This window comes from Maniola jurtina, chromosome 11 (genome assembly GCF_905333055.1).
Source record: "Maniola jurtina chromosome 11, ilManJurt1.1, whole genome shotgun sequence".
NCBI classification, from domain to species: Eukaryota; Metazoa; Arthropoda; class Insecta; order Lepidoptera; family Nymphalidae; genus Maniola; species Maniola jurtina.
In genome coordinates, this window is record NC_060039.1 from 4058179 (window position 1) to 4081945 (window position 23767).

Genomic DNA, 23767 nt, shown 5'->3' on the forward strand with positions numbered 1-23767 from the left:
TCTTTCTTGGGTATCAGAAAATGAGACGTAGCATAATGACACTCTGTCTGCTTATCTGCACAAGGCAAACGTGGTCGACTATGGTCAAGCCCTTCACACTCTGAAAGGAGACCAATGCTCAGTAGTGAGTCGGTAATGGGATGATGACGATAACGACATTATTGTTGTAGATGTATTGAATCAAGTAGTAACGGCAATAAAAAGTTGGTTAGCTCATCTCAGTATCAATCAACATGCACTTTTATGGGTTATGGTCTGAATTTTTTTGAATAGGGCGTCAAACTTATTGAAAATCATACTACTTATGTAAGCACAGCATCTGCAAGATACTGAGAGAATGCAAGAAAGAATTAATGATTGGTATTAGTTATAATACATCGGTTTCTAATATCATACGTGCCAACTGCCAACGTTTCTTCACTTATTCGTACCGTATTATAGTCATATGACGAAAAGCTATTTTACTCCACCTTTCGCAACACGAACTGACAATCGATTGTGTAAATGCAGTAATGACACCGCGAGAGCAGTTTATGATACAATATCACAGTCTAGTTGAAACTGTGAAGCCATAACCCGATTTATAAGACAATCGGGCAATTCCAATAAAGGCAATGACAGACTGGGCTTACGAAGGCAACGTTTGCAACGCAATATGACATCTGGACTGGACTTAGATGGACTGGATTAGAATTTAGTACTGTACACATGGTACGCAACGCAATCAATCACATGCGACGGCGACCTGTTGTATCTAGATCGGCGTGGGAAGATAGAGGGGATATTCTGACGATATTCCATGTATAAAACAGTGTGGATTTAGCCTCCTAGGTCCTACGCTTGGGCATTACGTCAGTAATACATCCTACTACTCCTAGAGAATCTTACAGAAAACGTGCGCGTCTAGCACAAAACGTACGTTGCATACGTGAGTAAACTGTGTATACCACAACGTAGGAAAGTTGCACGGTACTCGTATATCTTGCGTACGTAGAACCAGTCTATAGTTGCTTTAAAAATCTACATTAATTCCAATGATACATGAAAATTATATTGCGATATAGGCAATTTACTATATTGACTCTGCCTAATGGCTGAACGTACATACTATAAATTCACCCACTATCATATCTACTGTTGCTGTTGTAATCGCACTCTATTTCAAAATAAACATTAATCATAACGAGGAATTCTTAAAATAACTAGAAATAGGTATGAAGTTACTACCTACGATTGCGATCTAAATGCATGTGCACGCGCATTTCACGCAACTACTTTCGCCCGGTTGAAACCAAACAATCAGACTGCATCGTTTATAAACTCGTCGCATCAAATATTCTCTCTAAATAGTATTCTACTATGGTGAGGTTCGTAATTTCTTCCATTGATCATGGGGTTTTCTTGCAAAAATTTATTGGCCTTCGCCAAAGTAGTACCAGCTTGATTCTGATTGAACTGTTCTTTAGATTTTACTCTTTGGTTAGAGATAACTAGTCCTCTTTTGGTCTTTGATAAAATAATAGTTTTAATCTCCTACAGTTTTATGCAACTTAATATTAATAAAGCAAAATATTTACTTACTACGAGGTGCCCCACTTAAAACTTTTGTTGTAGATTTCATTATGATCGTTAGTAACTTAGTTCGTTATAAGTTGGTCTTTAACTACTTCTTCAACATGCTCCTAGTTTTCATTTTCTTTTTCTAAAACTTAATAATATTTAACAAGGTTTGTACTTGTGTATCAAGTTTTATGTTCCCCAAAAAAAAATTATGAATAAATTATTTGCCACCGCGATCCGTTCGTTGGCCTTGAAAACGTTCAATCTTTCATCAAATGGTTTTATTATAACTCAGTTTGCGCGGGAGCCGTGCTGGTTGCGGTACAAAATCACCACAACCATTTTCTCTAATTTCTCCACGCAATATTGACAAGAAATAGCTCAGTCGGTGACACGATAACAATCACAGTTAGACGCTGCCACGATTCTGTTTACATTAAAAATAAGTAACTTGATATCATCAAGCTAGAGTACATTTGATGCTCTTAAAACGAAATGACGCACCGTGAAGATATGAACATTAACTTTTTCTAGTAACTACTTACTTAAGTCAAATAACAGTAAAAGGCATTATTTTTTTGTAAATAGTCGTAAACGCCTACAAACAGTTAGACCTGTAATTAATGAAGACAATAAGAAGAACGAATGAAGAAAACTGTTACTAAATTAGCTTTATTGTAAGCTGGCGTTACTTTTCGAAAGTACAAGGAACCAAAAAATAAACACAAAACACTGAAACAGAAACATTTGTATGTTACAACTTGCAGCATGCGATATGCACTGCCTGCCTTCCAACTGCTAAACATGCAGGAAAAGCGAACCACGTTTCGCTTAAACACCGGAGCATCCTCAGGAGATAATATAGACCTTATAATGCGCAATTGCGTGGTGGTGGTGCGTATTGTTTACTTGGTATATCATACCAATGCTGGCTAAAGGCATCCCTCTTCTTTTTCCTTATCATATAATTTTATAGATTAGCATACAATGCATACCTATTGCTTTTATTGCAATAAGTCGTCGCAAATCGCAAGTCGAATCAATGCAGGCGTCGCGTCGTGAACGAATAAGAATATGCTGATATATCGATAATTTCACTTTCTCTGATATGTCGAAGGTGAAAAAACTCGATTTATCAATCGGTAAAGAGCAAATCATCGCCGCCGGAGGGATATGGTGTATAAATTTTAATTTGACATGCATGACACGGAGGCTGGACAATTTGTTGAATGTAATCGGCGCACGGGTGAAATGGAACCGGAAGATTGAGAAATCTACTTTCTTAACGTCGCGTCGCCGGATATAGATCGTCTGTTATTTAAAAACGATTCTATATTAAAATGGATAAAGTATGTATGAATCCCCAAATGCACTTCAATGAGTGGATTTACTTGTTTTGCTTTTGTTCTTCTTCGTTGTATGCTTCTCATTACTGAAGGTCAGCAGAGAGTTCTTTATGTATTTGTATGGCTAAGCAGAAATGTTCTTTGCAATTTTTTTATTTACTTCAAGTTGTTTCATATTCACGACTTCTTTTTTCCTTTCAACCCGTCTTCTCTGCGATTTTCTCCAACAATGATTTGCCGCAGGCGTTACCCATGGTAAAATATGACCTAGGTAAATATCTCACTCTGTTTGAAATTTGATGGTTCGTACTCTTATTTATCCTTTTCTTGTGACTTTTGCTTAGATGACTCTTACACCGGAATTCATAGCTAAGATATAATAAAACATTATTTCCAAAATAGCACCAGTTATAAATAACCATTTCTATAAATATAAACGTGAACTCAATTTTGGATTTCATACGGCGACTTAAAGTTTACGAATCGAGTCGTGCCGTGACTAATAAGATTCACTCGTGTGTAAAGCAGTTTTTACTTCCTGTACGATTTTAGCCGCGTCTTGTATAACATGCAAATTTAGTGAAGACGATGATGATAGTGATCTCAACTTAAGAAAGTTTAAATACAAAACGTTTGCATTGAGATAATTATTGTAAAACTGAGTATCTTTAAATGGAGTTACATGTATTTAAATACCTAATTAAATAAAATTCAGCTTGTAATAAATTAAAATGTTAAAATATTTTTGTACCATTTACAAAATAAAACAATTCCGTGAATATTTCTCTCCTTGGTAAAAAATCTTCATGTCTTACTTATTTATGTCTTTCTAAAATAAGAACTAACAACTATCCTTTCAGAATATTAACAATCGATAGCAATTGATTGAAACAGATGGGTTTCGATTACTTTTTGTAACGAATGTATTTATAAAAACGAAATCAGGTAGTGCTTTGTCTTTTATTTGATTTTTTCATATAGATAGGTATACCTAAAATTATCATGTTAGAATTACCCTTTTCTATAAAGTTTGGAGTTAGACTAAAACGTTGTGATAGGAGTAATTACGACACTAGTCTTACGATTACCAAAATGTTTTTTTTTTTTTTCAATTTTATTAGACATCGTTCGTGGAGATGTTCTCTCTTGAACTATGAACTTTGGAATGATCTTCTGGACTTCACTTAGCCTCCTAATCTTTATCTACTGTACTACTGGAGGCATGCAGATAGCTATGATGACGTAGCCGCGCCAGATAGCTATTATGAAGTCGCGAGGATAAGCTAGTAAGAAATAAAAAGTTAGTCCAATCACAAGAGATTTTAAAATAATTACGAAACTAAAAATGAATAGAAAAGTCGTAGTGCAGCGTAACTTACAAATTCGTTGTATAAAAGTAAAATAATAGCACAATAGGTTACTTTGGCTGTTGTTTCTATAACTGTATTACGGCTACCGCAAGAATCGAAAACCCGTAAAAGTTTTGATAGTCAATTTATAAGCAAGAAACAGTTAAAAATTATTTTGCTATAATCCGCCAACAGACTGTTGGCGGATTATAGCAAAATAATTTTTAACTGTTTCTTGCTAAACATGAACTTCCGCAAAGTAACGCCTGATTCTATCCAAGAGTCAATTTATTATCTAATCCGAAATAAAAATTTCAGATACAAATTTTTAATTGGAATTTACCTTAGTGTGGTTATGTACCTACATAGCTTTCGCATAGTTACTTTAGTATTTCATCATCATCGTCATTATTAACCGATAGACGCCCACAGCTGGACATAGATCACTTCTAGGGTTTTGCCTACCACCTGCCGCCGCCTGAATCCAGCGGCTCCCTACGACTCGTTTGATGTCGTCTGTACACCTAGTAAAGGGTCTTCCAAATGCTGCACTTTCCGGTGCAAACAAAGACCCTTAGTACAAACTTACATCTATAATACACCTAACCATATTGAACTAATTGTCTATTAGTTAGTTATTTGAGAATATTATTATTGGATATTATTAATATATTATTATTATTGTAAAATTATCGGATTTCTCATATTAAACGACAGACACTTATAATTGCCTGACAATAAAGGGTTGGTCTTAATAGGTTGTAGGGCGTTTTTATGCAAAAAAAAAAAACATTCCGAGGGCGGTTTTGTAGTCGATGTTATATAGGTTAATGCCTTGTCATTCATTCCTCTTTCATAAATGTAATTACTTTCATCGTTGATGACGTGAATATCAACAGTCTGTGTTTTAACATTCAATCTTTGCTGCAATTTTAATTTGCAGTAGGTATCCATTTCTGTTGAGTGACACTGGCGCTGATTCTGTTGTCTTTCTCTAAACTTAATTTAATACTCTTCTTTTTCTTTTTCTTTTTAATTTTGCTAAAAACGGGATGGCCCATGAATTTTACATTTAAAGACTAAATTTTAGTGCACGCTACAAATCTGACAATAGGTTTACGATTAGCAGCTAAAATCACGAGGTGTGACAGCTCTAAATTAAATTAAAAACTGTCAAACTGTGTCTGTCCTTTTCGTATTACATTTGTAAGAAGAGGATGCGAATACTCTAAAATTATGTTTTGCTCAGAATAAGTACCAGTCTATAATTAGCTGAGAAGTTAAAATTGATTCATGGACTAAATCCTCTCCCGTTAAGAGCGTAGAATTAGAATTTTTACTTAAGGTGATGCGGGGCTATTCCGTCGGCGGGGTTATTCCAACTTTTGCCTGTAACTTTTATACTTTAATGATTTATCACTAGCGGCATCTATGAACGGATAGCGAAAACTCTTTTTCTAAAATTGACATTTAGATGGCGCTGCTAAAGCGTTAACTGTTTGACCGACAGTCATGTTTGTTTAGGACGCCATTTTTGACAAGTGTAGTGAAAATTAAGCTCCACGGATTTGGTATCAAAAGTGAGTAAAATTTATCATTTTCTATGGTTTCTATGGTTAAGGGACAATTTAAGAAACAGGAAATTATTTTGTGCTATTCAGTTTTATTTTGCGCTTTGTTTTTACGGAGATATTTGATGCGACATAATAACCCCTCAAATTCTAAGATGGGGGCTATTCCAACAAAAATGATATGACATAATAGCCCCACCATTTTAGTACGGTATTAAAAAAAGTCAGTGATGTGCTAGTGTCGATAAAATAATGATGAATGTTTATATGGGGCTCATACAATCTGATTTACAGTTATTAAATATTGCATTTTCTAAAATTTATAAAATATAATGTATTTTTTTTTACTTATTTGGGGAGCACTGTAATGTATTAGCGAAATAAAAATAATCATTTTAACTTTTACTAGCAGAGTGGAACGTTTATCGCTGTCACTATGAATGTTGCACAACTGAAGACTACTTGATTGGCCTCATTAGATATTTAATAATAAATATATTAATTTTTACGTAACCTATCTAATTTTGTTTTTTTTTTTTTTACTATCCTACAAACAATTAACACCGCTTTTTTAATACACTGACTATTGCTACAAGAGTACTTGGTGTTAAAACTCCTACTATCAGCCGTTAAAGTAAGATAAAACTTTAATTCAATAATTTGAAACTGATTAAAATTTATCGAGTTATTCGGCACATCACTAGCATGTATGGAGGCGCGGCGTAATAGCCCCATAATTTACAAAAAAAGATTTTAAAGGAATTTGAAACCTCCTACCTTATTTTAAAACTTAGAATAGTATGTATTCCGCTGTGATTCTTATGTACCACTAAGTATTACCTAAATAGAATCATAGATGGCAGAGATACAATCAAAAGTCGGAAAAGCCCCGCAGCGGGGCTATTCCGCCGTTTTCCAGAATTCAAATAAAAATTCCTGGTTGTTACATATAGGCATTGATTTTCTACAAAAGTAATACAGTGTAATCATTAACAGATAAATGATTTTTATGATGCACTTACTCATTTGTTGTTATTGCTTTCTTTAGTGAAATAGCAAAGATTTGAACTATACACGTCACTTTTTTTAGGCGGAATAGCCCCGCATGACCTTACATACTATAACTTTATATATTTGATGATACGGGTATAATGTACCTATTTCCTAAAGCATTTTACCACTTTCGACGAGTATTCACTTAAGTATTACTTTTACTAGTATGAGTAGTTCTCGATGTTAATAATGTAGCTGGGCATTGGCAGGATGTATGGCAACTTATAGTACCATTAATATCGATAAAGTTAAATGAGCTTGCAAAACTTGTAGCGATACCACTTTCCAACGGAGATTCGTTAAACATTGAATACTTATTAAGTTAACTGTAAAATTAGAAATTATACTGAATAACTAATACATAAATATAAAGTATTTTCAGCATATAGTATAGTTAATGAAACAATTTCAAAGTTTTGTCGTAATATTCGAAACCAGTTATATCATAGGTTTAGGTATCTAATACGCCAATCAGTAAAGAACTGTGTCAATGTTCTCGTGGTCTAAAAATTAAGAACTTATAGAGGTAAAATTTTGTGAAACCCATTTTTTAACGTGGAATTTCAATACTAAGCTATACTGGCTTTAGAAAACTGAGTTGCTCTATAAATAAACGATTCCATGGCTACAAAAAAACTGGGCGCGACAGCCTTGTAACGAATGAAACCTAGACTTTACCAGCCGATATCACATTAGAAACCGCTAGCAGACCACACCTCGGTGGATATTGGTTACAAGATACAACAAGTTCAAGTAACAGACTGATATAATCTGGAGGAAACCAGACTGTGGATACAGAATAAACTAGTTCAGATCTAAGATTGATGAGACACTTTCTGTTTGGACCGTTACAAAAGTGCAAGTAACCTGATACCTATACCTGTTTGAGAAGTAACATCGTGTCTATAAAAAATTTAAATCTGTACAACAAAAAATTCACCGATTGCGACAAATGGAAACGTTTAAGCGATGGAAATCAGACAAAGTAAACGGCAAAAAAAATACTAGGTAAAGTAAAAACAGGGATTCCAAAAATTCAGTTTAAATTAATTTTCCTTTTTTCTAGGTCATCCCAACAGTTTGAGACCATTTTACAGAAAATTAAAGAGCAGCTTTAGCTTTTAGTTTAATGATGCAGTTAAAACGAAACATCAGCTCGAGTTTGCATAGCTGAATACTCCTGCAGATTAGCTCGGTTCTTAGGATAATTACCGGGGATTGCACAGACCGCAATCCTAAAACGACTTTACTCTTGCATTACTACCACGGCAAAAAAAACCAAGGCGCACCGACGATTCGTCGCAGAAAAAGTGGGTCACCGCTTTAAGGGCCTGCCGACATTATTCCTTTGAAAGTATTGTTATTCAACACCTATCTAGTCCTACAAATGACATCACAAAATTTTCAAAAAAATATGTACAATAGTTTGGTTAATGGTCTTTAGTTATTTAGAGTTATTTATTTAAATAATCGTTTATTACGATAAATACACGAATCTGATACAATAGTAGCTTCATTTAAGATCGTGTATCAACTTCTTTACCTGTGCAACCACGAAAGTAAATCTTACATTTAATAATAGGGAATATATATATGATACACTTTCGAAACGTATTTTATTCTATTTCGACATTCTTTATGAAAAATTCACATTTGGGTCAAATAATCCTAGTCGGCCCTGCGCGGGAGACGCGACGCATACGGCAGGCGCCCTTCAGACGTGGTGGATGTGCGCAATTTTTCCCGCCAATCGCTCTCGATTTACGAAAAATATTTTTTGTGTGATCTTATTGTAGCGAAATTATTATTTATAAATTATTGAATAAGGATGATTTGTTTTAGTTTTAAGAAACTTTTATCATCCAATATTAGTGAACTCCATAGTAAATAGGTACTTAGTAGTGTTTTTTAGTTATTTCGTTGTTTTAAATTGTGTTAGGTAGGTACGAAGGTATCATAGTCAAATATCAGGATGCCGAAAATATCTCGACTAAAACGATCCCAACTACAAAGGATTGAAAGCATGAAAATCGCGTAAGTACCTACTTATCTTCCCATATACCTATTATTACATAAAAATATTGTGCGGCAAACTATTTTTTGGCCCGATCCCTGGAATTGAATCCGTAACCTCGTCACCCATAGTGGAACATTGAAACTCCTGACTAACTAGGTACTACTACTTACTATAAACGGCCTCGCCCCCGGCTTCGTACTTACGGCTTTTTTGAAAATAAATAAGTACAGCCTATGTCACTCAGGAATAATGGTAGCTTTCTACTGATGAAAGAATTTTCAAAATTGGATCAGTAGTTCCAGAGATTACTTCATACAAACTTTACTTCTTTATAATATGAATGAATAAACACACACCATTCCTTGTTGCGTCATTCTTGTAAGCAGCTGGGCAAAATACTGTAAGTAGGTAAGTACTAAGTACCTACCTACCTAGTAACTTCCTACCTACCGACACAGATTACAATAATGGTCAAAACTTATTTATAAGTAGGTAGAGGTACCTATAATAGCACCCCATAGTACGCGACAGGTTGACATGGCAATCGGATAATGAGCCGCACATCACCCGCGCTATCCCGCACCGGGTTAGCGCGAGGGCTGTGCGGGTGAGTGGGACGTCCCCATCCCGATTGCCATGTCGACCTAGCTATGCTAGTTATAATAACCTACCTCGACCTATCGCCGACTAAAGTTCGCGATAGGTCGAGATGGCAATTGGAATATGAGGCGGGGGGACGCCCCGCACACCTGCGCTCGCCCGCACCGCTCGCTAGCACGGGGACTGTGCGGGTGTGCGGGGTGTCTCCACCCCGATTGCCATCTCGATTTGTCGTGTACGATATACCTTCATAATTATATTGCAAATTGTACGATAGGTACCTACCTATGTAGGTTACTAACAACAGATTCTTTGTTTACTTTTATTATTTTAGTTTACTCACGCCCCGAGGGTTCAGTACTCAGGTATTTTTTCGAAATTTTACACGATAAATCAAAAACTATTGTGCATAAAAATATATACGTAGTAAAGCCCTTTCACAATATTATGATACCCCACTTGTTATAAATAGTTACCTTTGAAATTTGAAAATACTAATTATTTCTTGATGGCATAAATTTTTAGGGTTACGTACCTCAAAAGGAAAAACGGAACCCTTTTTTGACCTATCTCATAGCCAGCGTTTGCAAATCTAAGCATACGTAGGGACTGAAAGACGCAACTTTGTTTTATACTATGTAGTGATGACGCAGAGTTTTCGCGGCAGCTTATGAAAGTGGCAGAGGCGGCAAATAAATAAAAAAGACAGAATACCTTGAGCGTTTTTTACCCGACTATGGCAAAGCCGAAAGGAAGGGTTATGATTTTAGCAGTGTATGTATGTATGTATGTATGTATGTATGTATGTATGTATGTTTGTATCCAGATTCTGTGTGTTCCACCGTAGCGCCTAAACTACTGGGCCGATTTTGATGAATGAGGTGTCAATCGATTCGTTGTAAAGGCCCGGGTGGCATAGGCTATATTTTATACGAAAAAAATCGGCCAGATGGATGTTACATCAAAAAAGTGAGGGTCTAAAAAAAAATAATTGCTATTGTGTCGAGTGAGATGTCCAATAAAAGAGGAGAAAATTTTGAGTTCATAAATATAAATATAGTTATTATTAAAATATACCAAGCGACAGAAAACCATTTTTTATTATAATTATTATTTCTTATTCAGCGCCACCTATTGGTCATTCACGAGACCTCGGTTGGTCGTCGCATCATAGACAACGGAAAAGTTTCAAATAAAAAAAAAAGTTGAAAAAACTATAACCCGACTACGAAAAAATGAGACAACTTGAACCCGACTTGGTACAAGTAAAATAAACTAAAAAGAAAGAAACAAAACAAAAACAAGATAGGTGCTTAGTGCTATCATCGTCTTCATCGTCTTGAGTAAGATTCAATACAAATGCCGTGGTCGTGCGTTGTCGATAGCAAAAAGAAAATATTCTAATTTGGTAGACAAATAAAATCATTGGGAATGCCGTCAATCAAGGATAAGAAATACGCTGTCGACAACGCACGACCACGGCATTCGTATTGAATCTTACTCAAGACGATGCACTAAGCACCTATCTTGTTTCTTTCTTTTTAGTTTATTTTACTTGTACCAAGTCGAGTTCAAGTTGTCTCATTTTTCCGTAGTCGGGTTATAGTTTTTTCAACTTTTATTTAAAGCAAAACTTCTTTACCGGTTTCAGAAATAGTTAGTACTTAGTATATAGTACATAGTATTATGTCGAAATATATAGCCCTACTTATTAAGGCAAATTTTAGGGAAACCTGTAAATACATTACATAGTTTTGATTAATATTATCCCCGACTCGCACTTGACCGGTTTTTTTCTTATTGGATCTATCTATACATCTTTGGTGATTTTGTAATTTAATCGATATATTTATTACCTACCTACTTGCAAACAAACGAGGAGTTATTTCACGAGGCGTGAAGAAGCCAGGAAAGTTTTGTTTCAGTTTGTTAGCTTTTCAAAATTTGTTTCTCAAGAATTATCTATACTTAATGAATAAAATTGGAGTGTCTGTCTGTAATTTCGAAATAACTACCTCATATTAAGCTCATATGGTTATTTGAAAGATACCATAACTGAATCACACGTTTTTAAAATTTTTGTCTGTCTGTCTGTCTGTCTGTCTGTTTGAAAAGGCTAATCTTTGGAACGGCTGAACCGATTTTGACGGTTGACTGTCCGTCGTGTCTGTCAAGAAACCTATAGGGTACTTCCCGTTGACCTAGAGACATGAAACTTGGCAGGTAGGTAGGTCTTATAGCACAAGTACAGGAATAAATCTGAAAACCCCGAATTTGGTTACATCGTTTGAAAAAAAAATAAATGTGCTTTGATTTTCAAAGTAAGGTAACTATACCAAGTGGGGTATCATATGAAAGGGCTTTACCTGTACATTATAAAACATATTTTTATGAATAACAGTTTTTGATATATCGTGCAAAATGTTGGAATAAATACCCGAGTACGGAACCCTAAGTGCGTGAGTCTGACTCACACTTGGCCGGTTTTTTCAAATATCAATTGACGGATAAAACTTAAATGGCAAGCACTTTCTTAAATTTTATGCATTATAGCACGATTCAATATTGACTCTGAATGTAGTCTTAGTAAAGTCAAAGTACGCTTCACATCGTCACTTACTACCTACTGCTATTTACCAGGTGAGATAGCAAACAAGTGCTAATTTATAATTGAATAAAAAATATTAATTCAGGTCTTTTACGATATCAACACACATTAAATTTTCTCCATTGCCGCTTCTAACACGCTTTTGCTCTATGGAAAAAAAACCAACCGAGTGCGAGTCAGACTCGCGCACCGAGGGTCCCGTACTCGGGTATTTTTTTTCAATTTTGCATAATAAATCAATCACTATTATGCATAATAAAAAAAAACCCCCACCAATACTAAAAAATAAAAAATAATTTAATTTTTATCGAACATATTATTATGTATACAGGAGTAAAATGTAGTTCTATAGTATCATTTTTTGGATAGTAAATTAAATTGCTTTTACTATTTAGTGTTGCTGGTTTTTAAGTTTTTTATCTATTTTTAGGGTTAAGAAAAAACGGAACCCATAAAGGATCACTTTGTTGTCTATCTGTCCGTCCGTCCGTCGTGTCTGTCAAGAAAACCTATGGGGTACTTCCTGTCGACCTAGAATCATGAAATTTGGAATTTTGAATGAATATTTTTTTTGTGATGTAACCTCAAATTCAAGGTTTTCGGATTTATTCCTTTATACTTGTACTATAAGACCTACCTACCAGCCCAATTTCATGATTTTAGATCTACGGGAAGTACCCTATGGATTTTCTTGACAGACACGACAAACGGACACACAAACAGATAGACAGACGGTCAGACAACAAAGTGTTCCCAGAAGGGTTCCGTTTTTCCTTTTGAGGCACGGAACCCTAAAAAGCTAAGCGCATCGGTGCTATGTCGTTTCTTTTTTCGCCAATGTTGAGGTTGTTAACTTGGTTGACCTGTAGCCGTAGTACAGTTTACCGCCACTAGGTGGCGGTAAAAATTAAAGTAAATTAATGTCGAGGTGTAGAGGGGCGAGAGGGAACCAAATGCTCGAGGCCATTCGAAACTTGGAGCGTCTTAACAACAGACGGTAACAAAATCTGTCTTGCAGTGAATAGTGAAAATGGTAATGATACTGATTGTGGATAAAAGATGTATAGTTCATATCTCTTTTTAGATACATACTTAGTAGATAATAATTTATTACCTCATATGTAAAGGAAAACATTCACAAATATTAATTTTTCCGCGGATCGAAGACTCAGGCGGGTCGCTTGTAATATAATGTGGCATACAATCTCTAAACAAAACTAAAATGACAGATCTAAATGTATTACTATCTCTTTCATCATCACCCCTGCGGTAAATGATAGCACTAGATTAATTTTAACATAGATTAATATAGAAATTGATATAAATTCGTCACAAACGCCACCAATACAAAAGTTTCACTTGTTTAAATTACATATAAATACAAATTGAAATCAGTAAAAGCAATCTTCAGAAATGTTCGAGTCATCACGTCAGTTTGAGTTAATTCATCTGCTAAGTCGTTAGAAAAAACAATATCATCTAGTAGCGCATCAGTTACGATAAGATCTCTTGATTGAGATAATGCATCGGCGGGTTGCGCAACACCGCCATAACGCATTTCGGACATGCACCGGTTCATTAGTTGTAATTTGTTACATCACTAAGTACTAAATGTTGGGTATTCTGATAAAAATAAAGATAAAAAGCTCCGTGAGACACATATGAACTTTAAACACTGTTAAGATGGTGACACTGATTTCAATTTTAATTGCAAGATTGGTGTATTCATTATTTTATTTTATGTACCTACTTATACCTTTATATAGGTAGCTCAAACAGCGAACTTGAATTACCAACATACCCGATGTTATTAAAGTCTAAATAATTCAACAATCATAAGCAAATTAGACAGATTAGAGAGAGACACCGTATGCGCAGGATTTTGAAGTAAAACCAAAACTTGTAAGACGTAAGTACGAGTAAATGCAGACCTACCTAATCAATTCCCTAGAGAATCTCACGGACCACGGTTACAAAAGAATATGCCTAGCTAGTTGAACAGAACGCTTTAATTAGCCGCCCAAATAAAAGTCTTCGTACCATTATTTTTAAATGCTCACTTAGTCAAAGATAAAAACATCTCTTGATGGGATCCCCGATGTGCTGTGATTATATACCTTTGCATATCGTTAATAAGGCAATTGCGTGACTTCCTTTATCTGTTGTGTTATTAGTGTTATTATTCAGTTATTTATAGTAAGTTTAGAACTCGCGGCTCTACAATACCTATTATTGTATGTCACGTTTTTAAACACCGCCTTTGAAAAATATTTATGTGTTGATGTAATCTGTAGGAGGAATATATCTGAAACCTACGAGCTTTCAAATTGAAGGTCGACGCTGAACGCGATTGCCTAAAACAGAAACCGTATTTCGCGCTATAAGGTACGATGACATAATCAGCTACAAAATCTGCAATGGCAAGCAAATTATTATTATTCAAGAAAGCTGTTTCAGCTTAAATTACGTCCGTTACCACCCGTTACATTGTTTTACGATTACAATGTCGTTTGTCAATGTTGAGCGCGTAAGCATTTGAAAATTAATAAAATACCAGCCCTAACAGGGCTCTCTCCGTCCGTCACTCGTTTCATACAATCGTAGTTCCAATCTCATTTGAATATTAAGCAACCAAAGTCCATGAAATTTTGCAGACATATTCTAGAAACTAATATCTGTGTCTGTGGTGTTTTAGATTTTTCTAAAAATATGTAGGTTTAAAATTACAGGGGCTCAAAGATTTGTATGTAAATTTTTAAGGCCGCGTAACTTTGAAACCGAATATTTTAACAGAAATCTGGAAAACCACAGACATAGATATTAGTTTCTAGAATATGTCTGCAAAATTTCATGGGCTTTGGTTGCTTAATATTCAAATGAAATTGGAACTACGATTATATGAAACGAGTGACGGAGAGAGCCCTCTTAAACATTCTTCACTAAAAGGCTACTGCTTTCGAACTTCAGTAACTTCTTTAACAGTTTTAACTTGTAACTACTTTGTCTGTTAGTTATTCAGTCAGTAGTTTCTTGGCTTAAGTCAGCATACTACATATTACCTAGTGCAACTGCAGGTATATGGTAACATATACATAAAGTTACCTTATACCTGCAGTAGGTAATGGTGCCGTTTGTCGGGTCGTGACGAGGTGCAACAGGCGTGACGGGGGCATGCGGGGTACCGTTTAGAAATCAGATTTCGCCCATTTTCTGATAATTTACACGGAAAATAATAAAATATAGTAAGTACCCAAACAGGAAGACTGCCGAGCGCGGAATTGATAGACGTTTTCAGTTAGAGATCCTAATCTCTATAAACATAGCATGAAACTATTATAGCGTGTTGATAATAACATGCTTAACAAAGTAATATTCCTAATAAAGTTTAGAAATAAAGTATTTTTCTAGACGTGCTATAGAGCATCTAATTCTTGCTAGTTATTATATTCAATTTCAGGATTTTCTACGATTTTAAATTTCATGATGTACGAAGAAGAAAGAAGAAATGCAGAAGAAATACAGTTTTAGTGAAGAACTGTACCACTAGGTAATCCTATGCAACCATCTGCGCTAGAGTACCTACCACATAGGTATTCTAGATCAAATTATTTATCTATCAAAAGCACTAAAGAAACGATTTCACCAAAACAAAGAAAATAGATTAACCACACGAAAAGTAATTTTATGATACTTAATAATGGATTTACATTTTACAGTGGAAGTAGTTAATTTGCATTAGTAAGTGTGTGTACTGTGTATCTAATAGTCCCTGAGCAAAGCTTTTATTACTTTAGTATTACTATTAACCTATACTCTCTCAGCTGGTAATTTTGTTTGATTAGTGATTTGATTACACATTAGGTACCAATTGGTGTTGTCATCGTAATACTAAAAATAGGTATGTATTATTAACATCTTATTACCCACTTTCTCTTCGTAGGAAGTTCTGTCTACTGATTCCATAGGGATTACCTACATTTATGATAGCAAGTAGTCGGCAGCAACTAGGCAAGACATACTTATTCTATTGACTTGATACTAGATTGATTCAATGATTGAAAGGAACTTTAAAAGTTTATTTTCAAAAACTTTAACCTGTGGCTTTTAGGTCAGTATTTTTTTACTGATTTGTGGAAATGGCAGTTGAAAACTTATTTACTTAATTTAAAAATTTCATTGTCCAGCAGTGGAGATCTAAAGTTGATAACGATGACGATACCACTTACATATGTAAAAAAACAGTCACTTAAGATGCCCATCTACGCGTACCGCGTAGCGCGTCACTGCCGCGCGTCGCGGCTGAAGAGAATATCGTGCAGCGCGCTGCCACGACGCGCAGTTCAGCTGCAGTTCAGTTGTAGTTTAGTTCGAGTGCGTGGGCACCTTTAACGTTTGGGGACGCATGTGTAAGTTACGCTTTAGTACTAGGCTAGGCTGTCGCCTTCTTTTTGGAAATGAGGTATGTTAGAAAATAGAGCAGACACTCTATCATCACATCATACCCTAAAATAGAACTTCTAATAAATCATGCATCGCTTTTATTTTGGAAACTAATTGAAAGGCAATTAGCGAGTCATGTGACCCGAAACTATCCCTGAAGCGAAACGTCCAATTACCTACTGTCAATAACGTATTATATAGTGTTCATACTAGCGTGAAATATTAACATAACTTTCATGTATTTAAATCATGGTTAACTGGGAAATGCACATACAAGAAAAGGTCAACGTCTAAGTGTGGAAACCTCGAGAAGAAAGAAGAAAAGAACTGGACTGGGAACGTAGAGGACAAGACTGGCTTACGAAGATTGTGTTCATTTTTTGGCTTACAGATTGCTGTGAGCTTTATTTGTTAGTTAATACTCCGGTCGGGTTAGGTAAGTTCCAATTAAAAAATTACCGGCAAGAATTTTAAGTTCTACCTTTAAGGGGAGAGGGGTTCACTGACTGTATAAGTTTAAATGGCAACCAAATTCCGCCATTGGGTCATATTTGTTTACGAAAGAAAATATGTTTATGAAGTTAGCATGTATTGGAAATGATATGGAGATACTTTTAAAAAAAAAGAATATTAGCCATGTTAATCATGGCTCATACTCCCCTTTCCCCTCCAATTAAGCGTAGCTTGTGCCAGGAGTGGGTACGATAATAGTGCAACGGGTGGGGTTTGAACCGCCGCGCCGACCTTTCGGAATTCTGTCCGCTCCTCAACCGTTGAGTTATCAAGGCTCTTAAGTCCAGGATATGTACAAAAATTGCGTCGCATGGATCTGATTAAAGTCATGCGAGTACGTCGCGGCAACTTTTATTTAACTAGCATATAGTTAGCGTATCTACCTCAAATGGACGTCAACGCACCAACAGCGAGTGTTGCGGTTAGAAAACAGAAGAAACGGGGAAGTGGAATATCGGACGGTTCTCTAATAGATGCCATTACAGTTATTATACACAGTCGCGAATGTAACATAAAATTGACTTACAGATGATGTAAGAGGGTGTGAGCAACGCAATTCTAACCTAAATATAAGTGTGGTTTTAAAAGTAAAGGTTTTCAATGTCGACATTCAACGTCTAATGTATTTGTTTAACGAGCACTTCGATTAGTAAGTACTTCGTGGTGATCGTCATTTTTCTCTCAACCAAGAGACGTCCACGGCTGGACTAAGGCAAGGTCTTAAGTTTTTTTTTTCTCTCTCTCTTCTGGCTTTACAAAGATTAGCCAATGTCAAGTATTTGTAACAAGTTAGTTAAAATATACAAGTATGGACCCCGTCTGTGCCGGCACTCGCCGACATACGCACGGCACCCCTTTAGAGCGCTTTCCAGTCAGTTTTAACAAAAAAAAAAAACACTCCAAAAAGGCAGAGCACGCCCGCCAGCTAACACCAACACCGACGAAGTCTAATGCGATAGTATATAATATCTGGTTGTGTGCAACGGATTTTCTGAAATAGCTATTCTATTGCTTTAGTTTTAACGGATTTCAACACATATGGATTATTCAACATTGTGCATTCTATTCTGAATTTAAAAAAATCAAATGCATAATGATTTATTCTTTAGTTGCATAGCAATATTGGTTGCAATCGTCATTGTGTGTAACCTTTGATCATTATGCCTGTGCAATAGTGACCGAAGGTTATTGGTTCTATGAGTTACTATGTAAAGTTTGTTCTTAGTATATATAATATATGTAGATTGATAAGTATAAAATATGTATTTAATTCGAAAGTATGTTACTAGTTTAGTACCATTGAGGTAACCAATTTATATAGGAGATCTTTTAATTTTTATTGCACAGCAGTTAGTTGATTTTAAGGACACAATCAAATTATTTTCTGCGAAGCGATTCGTGCATTAGAATTACCAGTTTCTAAACTTCTACGAATAGGTACTTTTTGGTATTTTTGCGAATACTTCCGACTTTAATTTCTGCACATGCTTTGCTTTCATTTCTTTTATTGCTTCGATAAACAATTTATTGTGAAATATAGGTTATACATCTAGGTGAGATCAACTTATTCTACTGGTTGTGCCGTCATCCAAGTCACGGCTGAAAATCAGAACCATGCATTGTATGCGCATTTGCGCGTCTGAGCTGAACAGCTGTAGGTACACCTACCCCGAGTCATGTCATATATCTAAGTAAACAGTATAAATAATAAGCATAGAAATAGGAAGTACTAGTAAGTACCGAGTATATTTACGAAGTAGGTACTTCCTAGTTTCATGATAACAGTTCATGTAATATGGAGTGTGATTCTCGTAAAATGACAGTCATCAAATAAGACATAACGTTCTATTCAACTAGCATCTCAAGCACAATCAGTGCGGCAACGCTTTCTCGCGACTTTGGCGTTGGCAAAAGCATTGCAAAACCAGCGAGAAAACATTGTCGCACACATTGTGCTTGGGCTACAGGTAAGAGTGTATTAGATCGATCAGATGACGTAAGTAAATAACTGCTTTAACCGAGATCAATCCGATATATTACTTACAAGTATGTGTGAAGTTTTCATTTCGATAGTAGTTGACCTGCCTAAACTTTGCTCGCTTAGGATTTCTCAAAATACTTTCTTAGAAAAGGGTCTTAGTTATAAACCAAAACCTAAACACTTACTTAATTTACAAAATCTCAAGTTTCTAGACCTCGCCATTTCAGATAGTAGGTACGTATATTACATATTTTTATCAACTTAATAACTATTTCTGCGACTATAAGGACTACATACCATTTTTACAACTTTCCATTTTGGGCGCCAAACTTTTTTCATACTTCAGATCACAAATCCATTATTTTGTATTTTATGCACAAATCACAATAGTTAATTATGTCAACATTTAAAACACAGTGTCGAACTAAACACATGTAATACGCAATATATTTTTGAGCGGTGCAGGTGTACATCAGAATCTTTGTTAATCCATATTCTAAGTACATAATATACCTATACTATAGTCAAAATGTTTGAGAAAAAGAATTCAAAAATCTAATCAAGGCAGATCTTGAAAGGACCGTGTTTTATACAAATTATTTGAATAACGATAACATTCACCATTTTTATAATTAATGCATTTCACTGCATTACAGAAATAAAACTACCTACGGAAGTAGATATATACTACCTATACCTCAAAACATGAAAAGTCCCCATTAACTCACTGGCTGACTTATCAACGCCTTTTTTATATTATCGTGAGGAAAATCTGTCATGGACCACCAGCCACAGAGAGTACAGTGGTTATGTCGGACTCCTACCGACTAAAAACCTCATGAGGTTCCGTCCCACCGCTGACGACGAAGCACAAGGGACCGTCAACACCTCGTTACTCCCCTGCCTGACCCTGCGACCTAGAGAACTGGAATTTTGCACAGAGGTTTCCTTTATATATAAGAATAAGGCCAGATATATTTAAATTCCCACTAGAGCGAAGCCGCGAGCGGTTACTAGTTACACCATGACACTTAAAACAAAACACACATTATATACACGCTATACTTAACTATCATAATTATTATTCAGCAACTAACTAGGTACTTAATATGAACGAGAAGTTAAGGTCACAAAACGGCTGTTGTTTCGCAAGACCAAATTGTACTGACGGATTAACATGAACTCTGAATATTGGCAAATGGGTAGATAGGTTTTGCCACGACACGCGATCTGTACATAGTTTGTAGGTACCTACGTAACTAGCTTTGCAAAAGTAATATCGAATGTTCACGAAACAATAGGCTTTAAGTATCCGTTAATTATATTACAACTCCCTGATAGCTGATGCCCACGGCTTCGTCCGCGTGGATTTAGGTTTGCAAAAATCCCGAGGGAACTCTTCAGTTTTCCCGGATAAAAAGTAGCCCATGTCACTCCCCAGGTATTTTAACTATACCCATGCAAAAAATACGTCGCTCTGTTGCTCCGTTTCGACGTGATTGAAGGACAAACACACTTTCGAATCACACTAATATTATAAAGGCGAAAGTTTGTATGTGTGTGTGTGTGTGTGTGTATGTTTGTTACTCTTTCACGCAAAAACTACTAGACGGATTGGGCTGAAATTGAGAATGAAGATAGATTATACCCTGGATTAGCACATAGGCTACTTTTTATCCCGGAAAATCAAAGAGTTCCCACGGGATTTAGAAAAACTTAAATCCACGCGGGCGAAGTCGCGGGCATCGGCTAGTTTATAATATAGGTAGTGATAATATGAGTAGTGAAATATGGGTAGTAATATAAGTACTGCTGTTTTGGCATCGGAATTAAACAAATCGTATGTATATTTTATAACATTAGGTTATTAATTAGTAACAAATACCCTTTACGTACTATTTATTAATTTATGTATTTCTGAAAAGAGCACACGCCGAGTTTCTTGCTGGTTCTTCTCGGTAGGAATGGAATTTCGAACTGCATGTTAGATTCACCTGATGATTCGAAAGCATTTTGTAAAAAAGTTGATTCAAAATAATATTCTTTTCTATTATATGTACCGTGAAACAGACACGGAAAATTCAGAACAGATTAAAAGGATAAAACCTCTCGATAACTGTTCAACTTCCTTTGCGTTTCTCCACGCTTCATTGGCGAAGTAAATTGTGCTGCGTGGGCGCAATAAAATCCACTAATCAAACGAAGACCAATCCATAAGCATAGTCTGTAAGCTATAAATCAATAACTAAAATCACGAAGTTTTCACATCCGTTGCACAAATCAGGGTTTGCAAAACTACTTTGCATTTTAATCACGGTCAAAGTTTACCGTAACGTAACTTTAACCGCCTGTTATATGGGCTGGACCTTAGACGGTTGTTTGGGTTCCTGATGTTGTGGCATCCGTGAAAAGCCATGATATCCGTTGTGGTTAAAGGTGCCCACGCATTTGAACTGAACTGCAGCTTCGTGCGGGGCGCTGCCGCAACGCGCAGTTCAGCTGCAGTTCAGTTCAAGTGCGTGGGCGCCTTTAGAGATCCGCCTCCTATTCGGGAGGTCGGGGGTTCGGTCCCGGGCACGCACCTCTGACTTTCGGAGATAGGTGCGTGTTTAGCAACTAAATATCACTATAGCTTTAACGATGAAGGAAAAGATTGGGTGGATACCTTCATGGCTGAGTTCTCCATAATGTTTTCAAAGGTGAGTGAAGTCGAATTGGCAAATCCTCACTTCTCTTTCTTAGAAGAGACTCACGCTCAGTACGGAGCCAGTGATGGGTTGATGAAGATGATGGTGATTGTTACATCGTGACAATATGAAACATAAAAGGTGACATACCAGAATGACAATTGACATGATTAAAATAAAATATGATGCCGCAGCGATAGAATTTTTGTGTCATCTATTAAATATTAGAACACGCGAGCGCCAGGCCGCTCCTGGCACCCTAGTACCGGGGTTACCTTGAACATGCAACATTTGGCGTCTATAAAACTGTTTTCCAAACTTAGGCTATACACGACTTGAAAATCCATACTATCCACGCGAATGTTATAAACGCGAAAGTGTATGTCTGTGTGTCTGCTAACTTTTCACGGCCCATCTGTTTAACCGATTCTGATGAAATTTGGTTCAGAGATAGCTTGCATCTCGGGGATGGACATAGGCTAATTTTTATTTCTGAAATCAAAGGGTTTTTGGGATAACCTAAGTCCACGCGGACGAAGTCGTGAGAATCATCAATTAGATTATGATAATATTAGCTACAAAATTCATTCATTCATCTGAGTATAGGTATAGTCAAAGGCCGTAAGTCGTTTAGCACTTTAATGTGCATATTCGCGTGGCACGGTTATGCACATGCGTTAGACGTGTGTGTGGCGTTTTTATAGAAAAAGGTTATAAGCGCGACAGGTTTTTGATGCAATAGTTCCGCGGAATTGCTACTCGAATTCTGAAAGGTATAGTGTTTCTTGTAATTTTTCCTATACCACTTTGATAGCTCTAGCTAACTAAACACGGCATTGCGAGCGACTTGGTAGATTGGTAGGGGTACATGGTAGGTAGTTATTTCGCACAAATTAAATCGTGTCAAATGCTTGCCCCACATAGCATTGTGTGCGCGTGGGATCGAGACACTACTTATATTGTTTATCGAACAAGTAAATTGCCGGTAAAATAGAAAATAGTGAACAATGGCTAGTTTCAATTCCCGCGGCAAACCAACCAGTGCACTAACCAAATTAATTTGCATTACATTCTAATCCATAAAGTTCACTGTTTACCACTGGGTATATTCACGGTCAGCCCTGGGGTTGTGAAAGATGCGACCACGCCTGGAAATTACTATTATTATTTTTTATTCAGATAAAAGTTAGGCCTTGACTGCAATCTCACCTGGTGGTAATTGATGTAGTCTAAGATGGAAGCGGGCTAACCTGGAAGAGGTAGGTATGGCAGTTTTTATTCAACCCACATCCCTTTGGTTTCTTCACAGCATCATACCGAACGCTAAATCACTTAGCGGCACGCTTTGTCGGTAGGGTAGTAAATAACTACGGCCGGAACCTCCCAGGAAACCATCCCAAATTTAGAAACTATAATATTCCAAATCCTTGCCGGGAATAGAACCCAGGACTTTCCACTAATAAGACCACAGCGCGTACCACTGCATTAGGGAGATCTTCAGAGGTAAGATTATAATATGATATAGGGGCATTATAACATATCAAAAACAAAGACTTTGGGCAATATTATTATAAAATTATAAATTATTATTTTGTAAGTTAGTATGTTAGTATGTTATTAGAATGTTAATGTTAGTTTTTTATGTCAATGTTATTATTTTTAGTTTATTAATTAGAACTAAACTAGTCTTAATATTAATATTAATTAACTATAATTTTGTATAGATATATTATAGGTGTATGTGTCCAAAGATCTCAAGACTAAATCAGATCTAGCAACATTACAAAACGCTTGCATTCAGAATTGTGTTAAGTAGTTGTTGCAACTTGTTAGACAATAATTATGTTAGCTTTTGTGACCAATAAATTTTAATATATTACTATTAAGTAAATAGTTACATCAGTATTAAGTATAATGTATGTAATATTTTGTCATTCAGGTTCAATAAGAATGTATAATATAAATTTATTAGACAAATTACATCCAATTTGAATAAATTAGTCCTGAAACTAGACAGAAAACAGGCTTGATGCTTATTGAAT

General features: G+C 35.9%; 1 protein-coding gene and 1 long non-coding RNA gene across 5 annotated transcripts in view; one reads left to right on the top strand and one right to left on the bottom strand.

Moving 5' to 3' along the window:
- The window catches only part of LOC123869690 (shootin-1), a 113930-nt gene that overhangs the window by 88368 nt on the left and 1795 nt on the right, over window positions 1–23767 (bottom strand). The window lies entirely within an intron of this gene.
- Window positions 5301–14829, top strand: LOC123869698. Its single transcript, XR_006796950.1, has 4 exons — window positions 5301–5397; window positions 9127–9131; window positions 11073–11074; window positions 14820–14829. It is a non-coding gene; the product is annotated as an uncharacterized LOC123869698 (long non-coding RNA).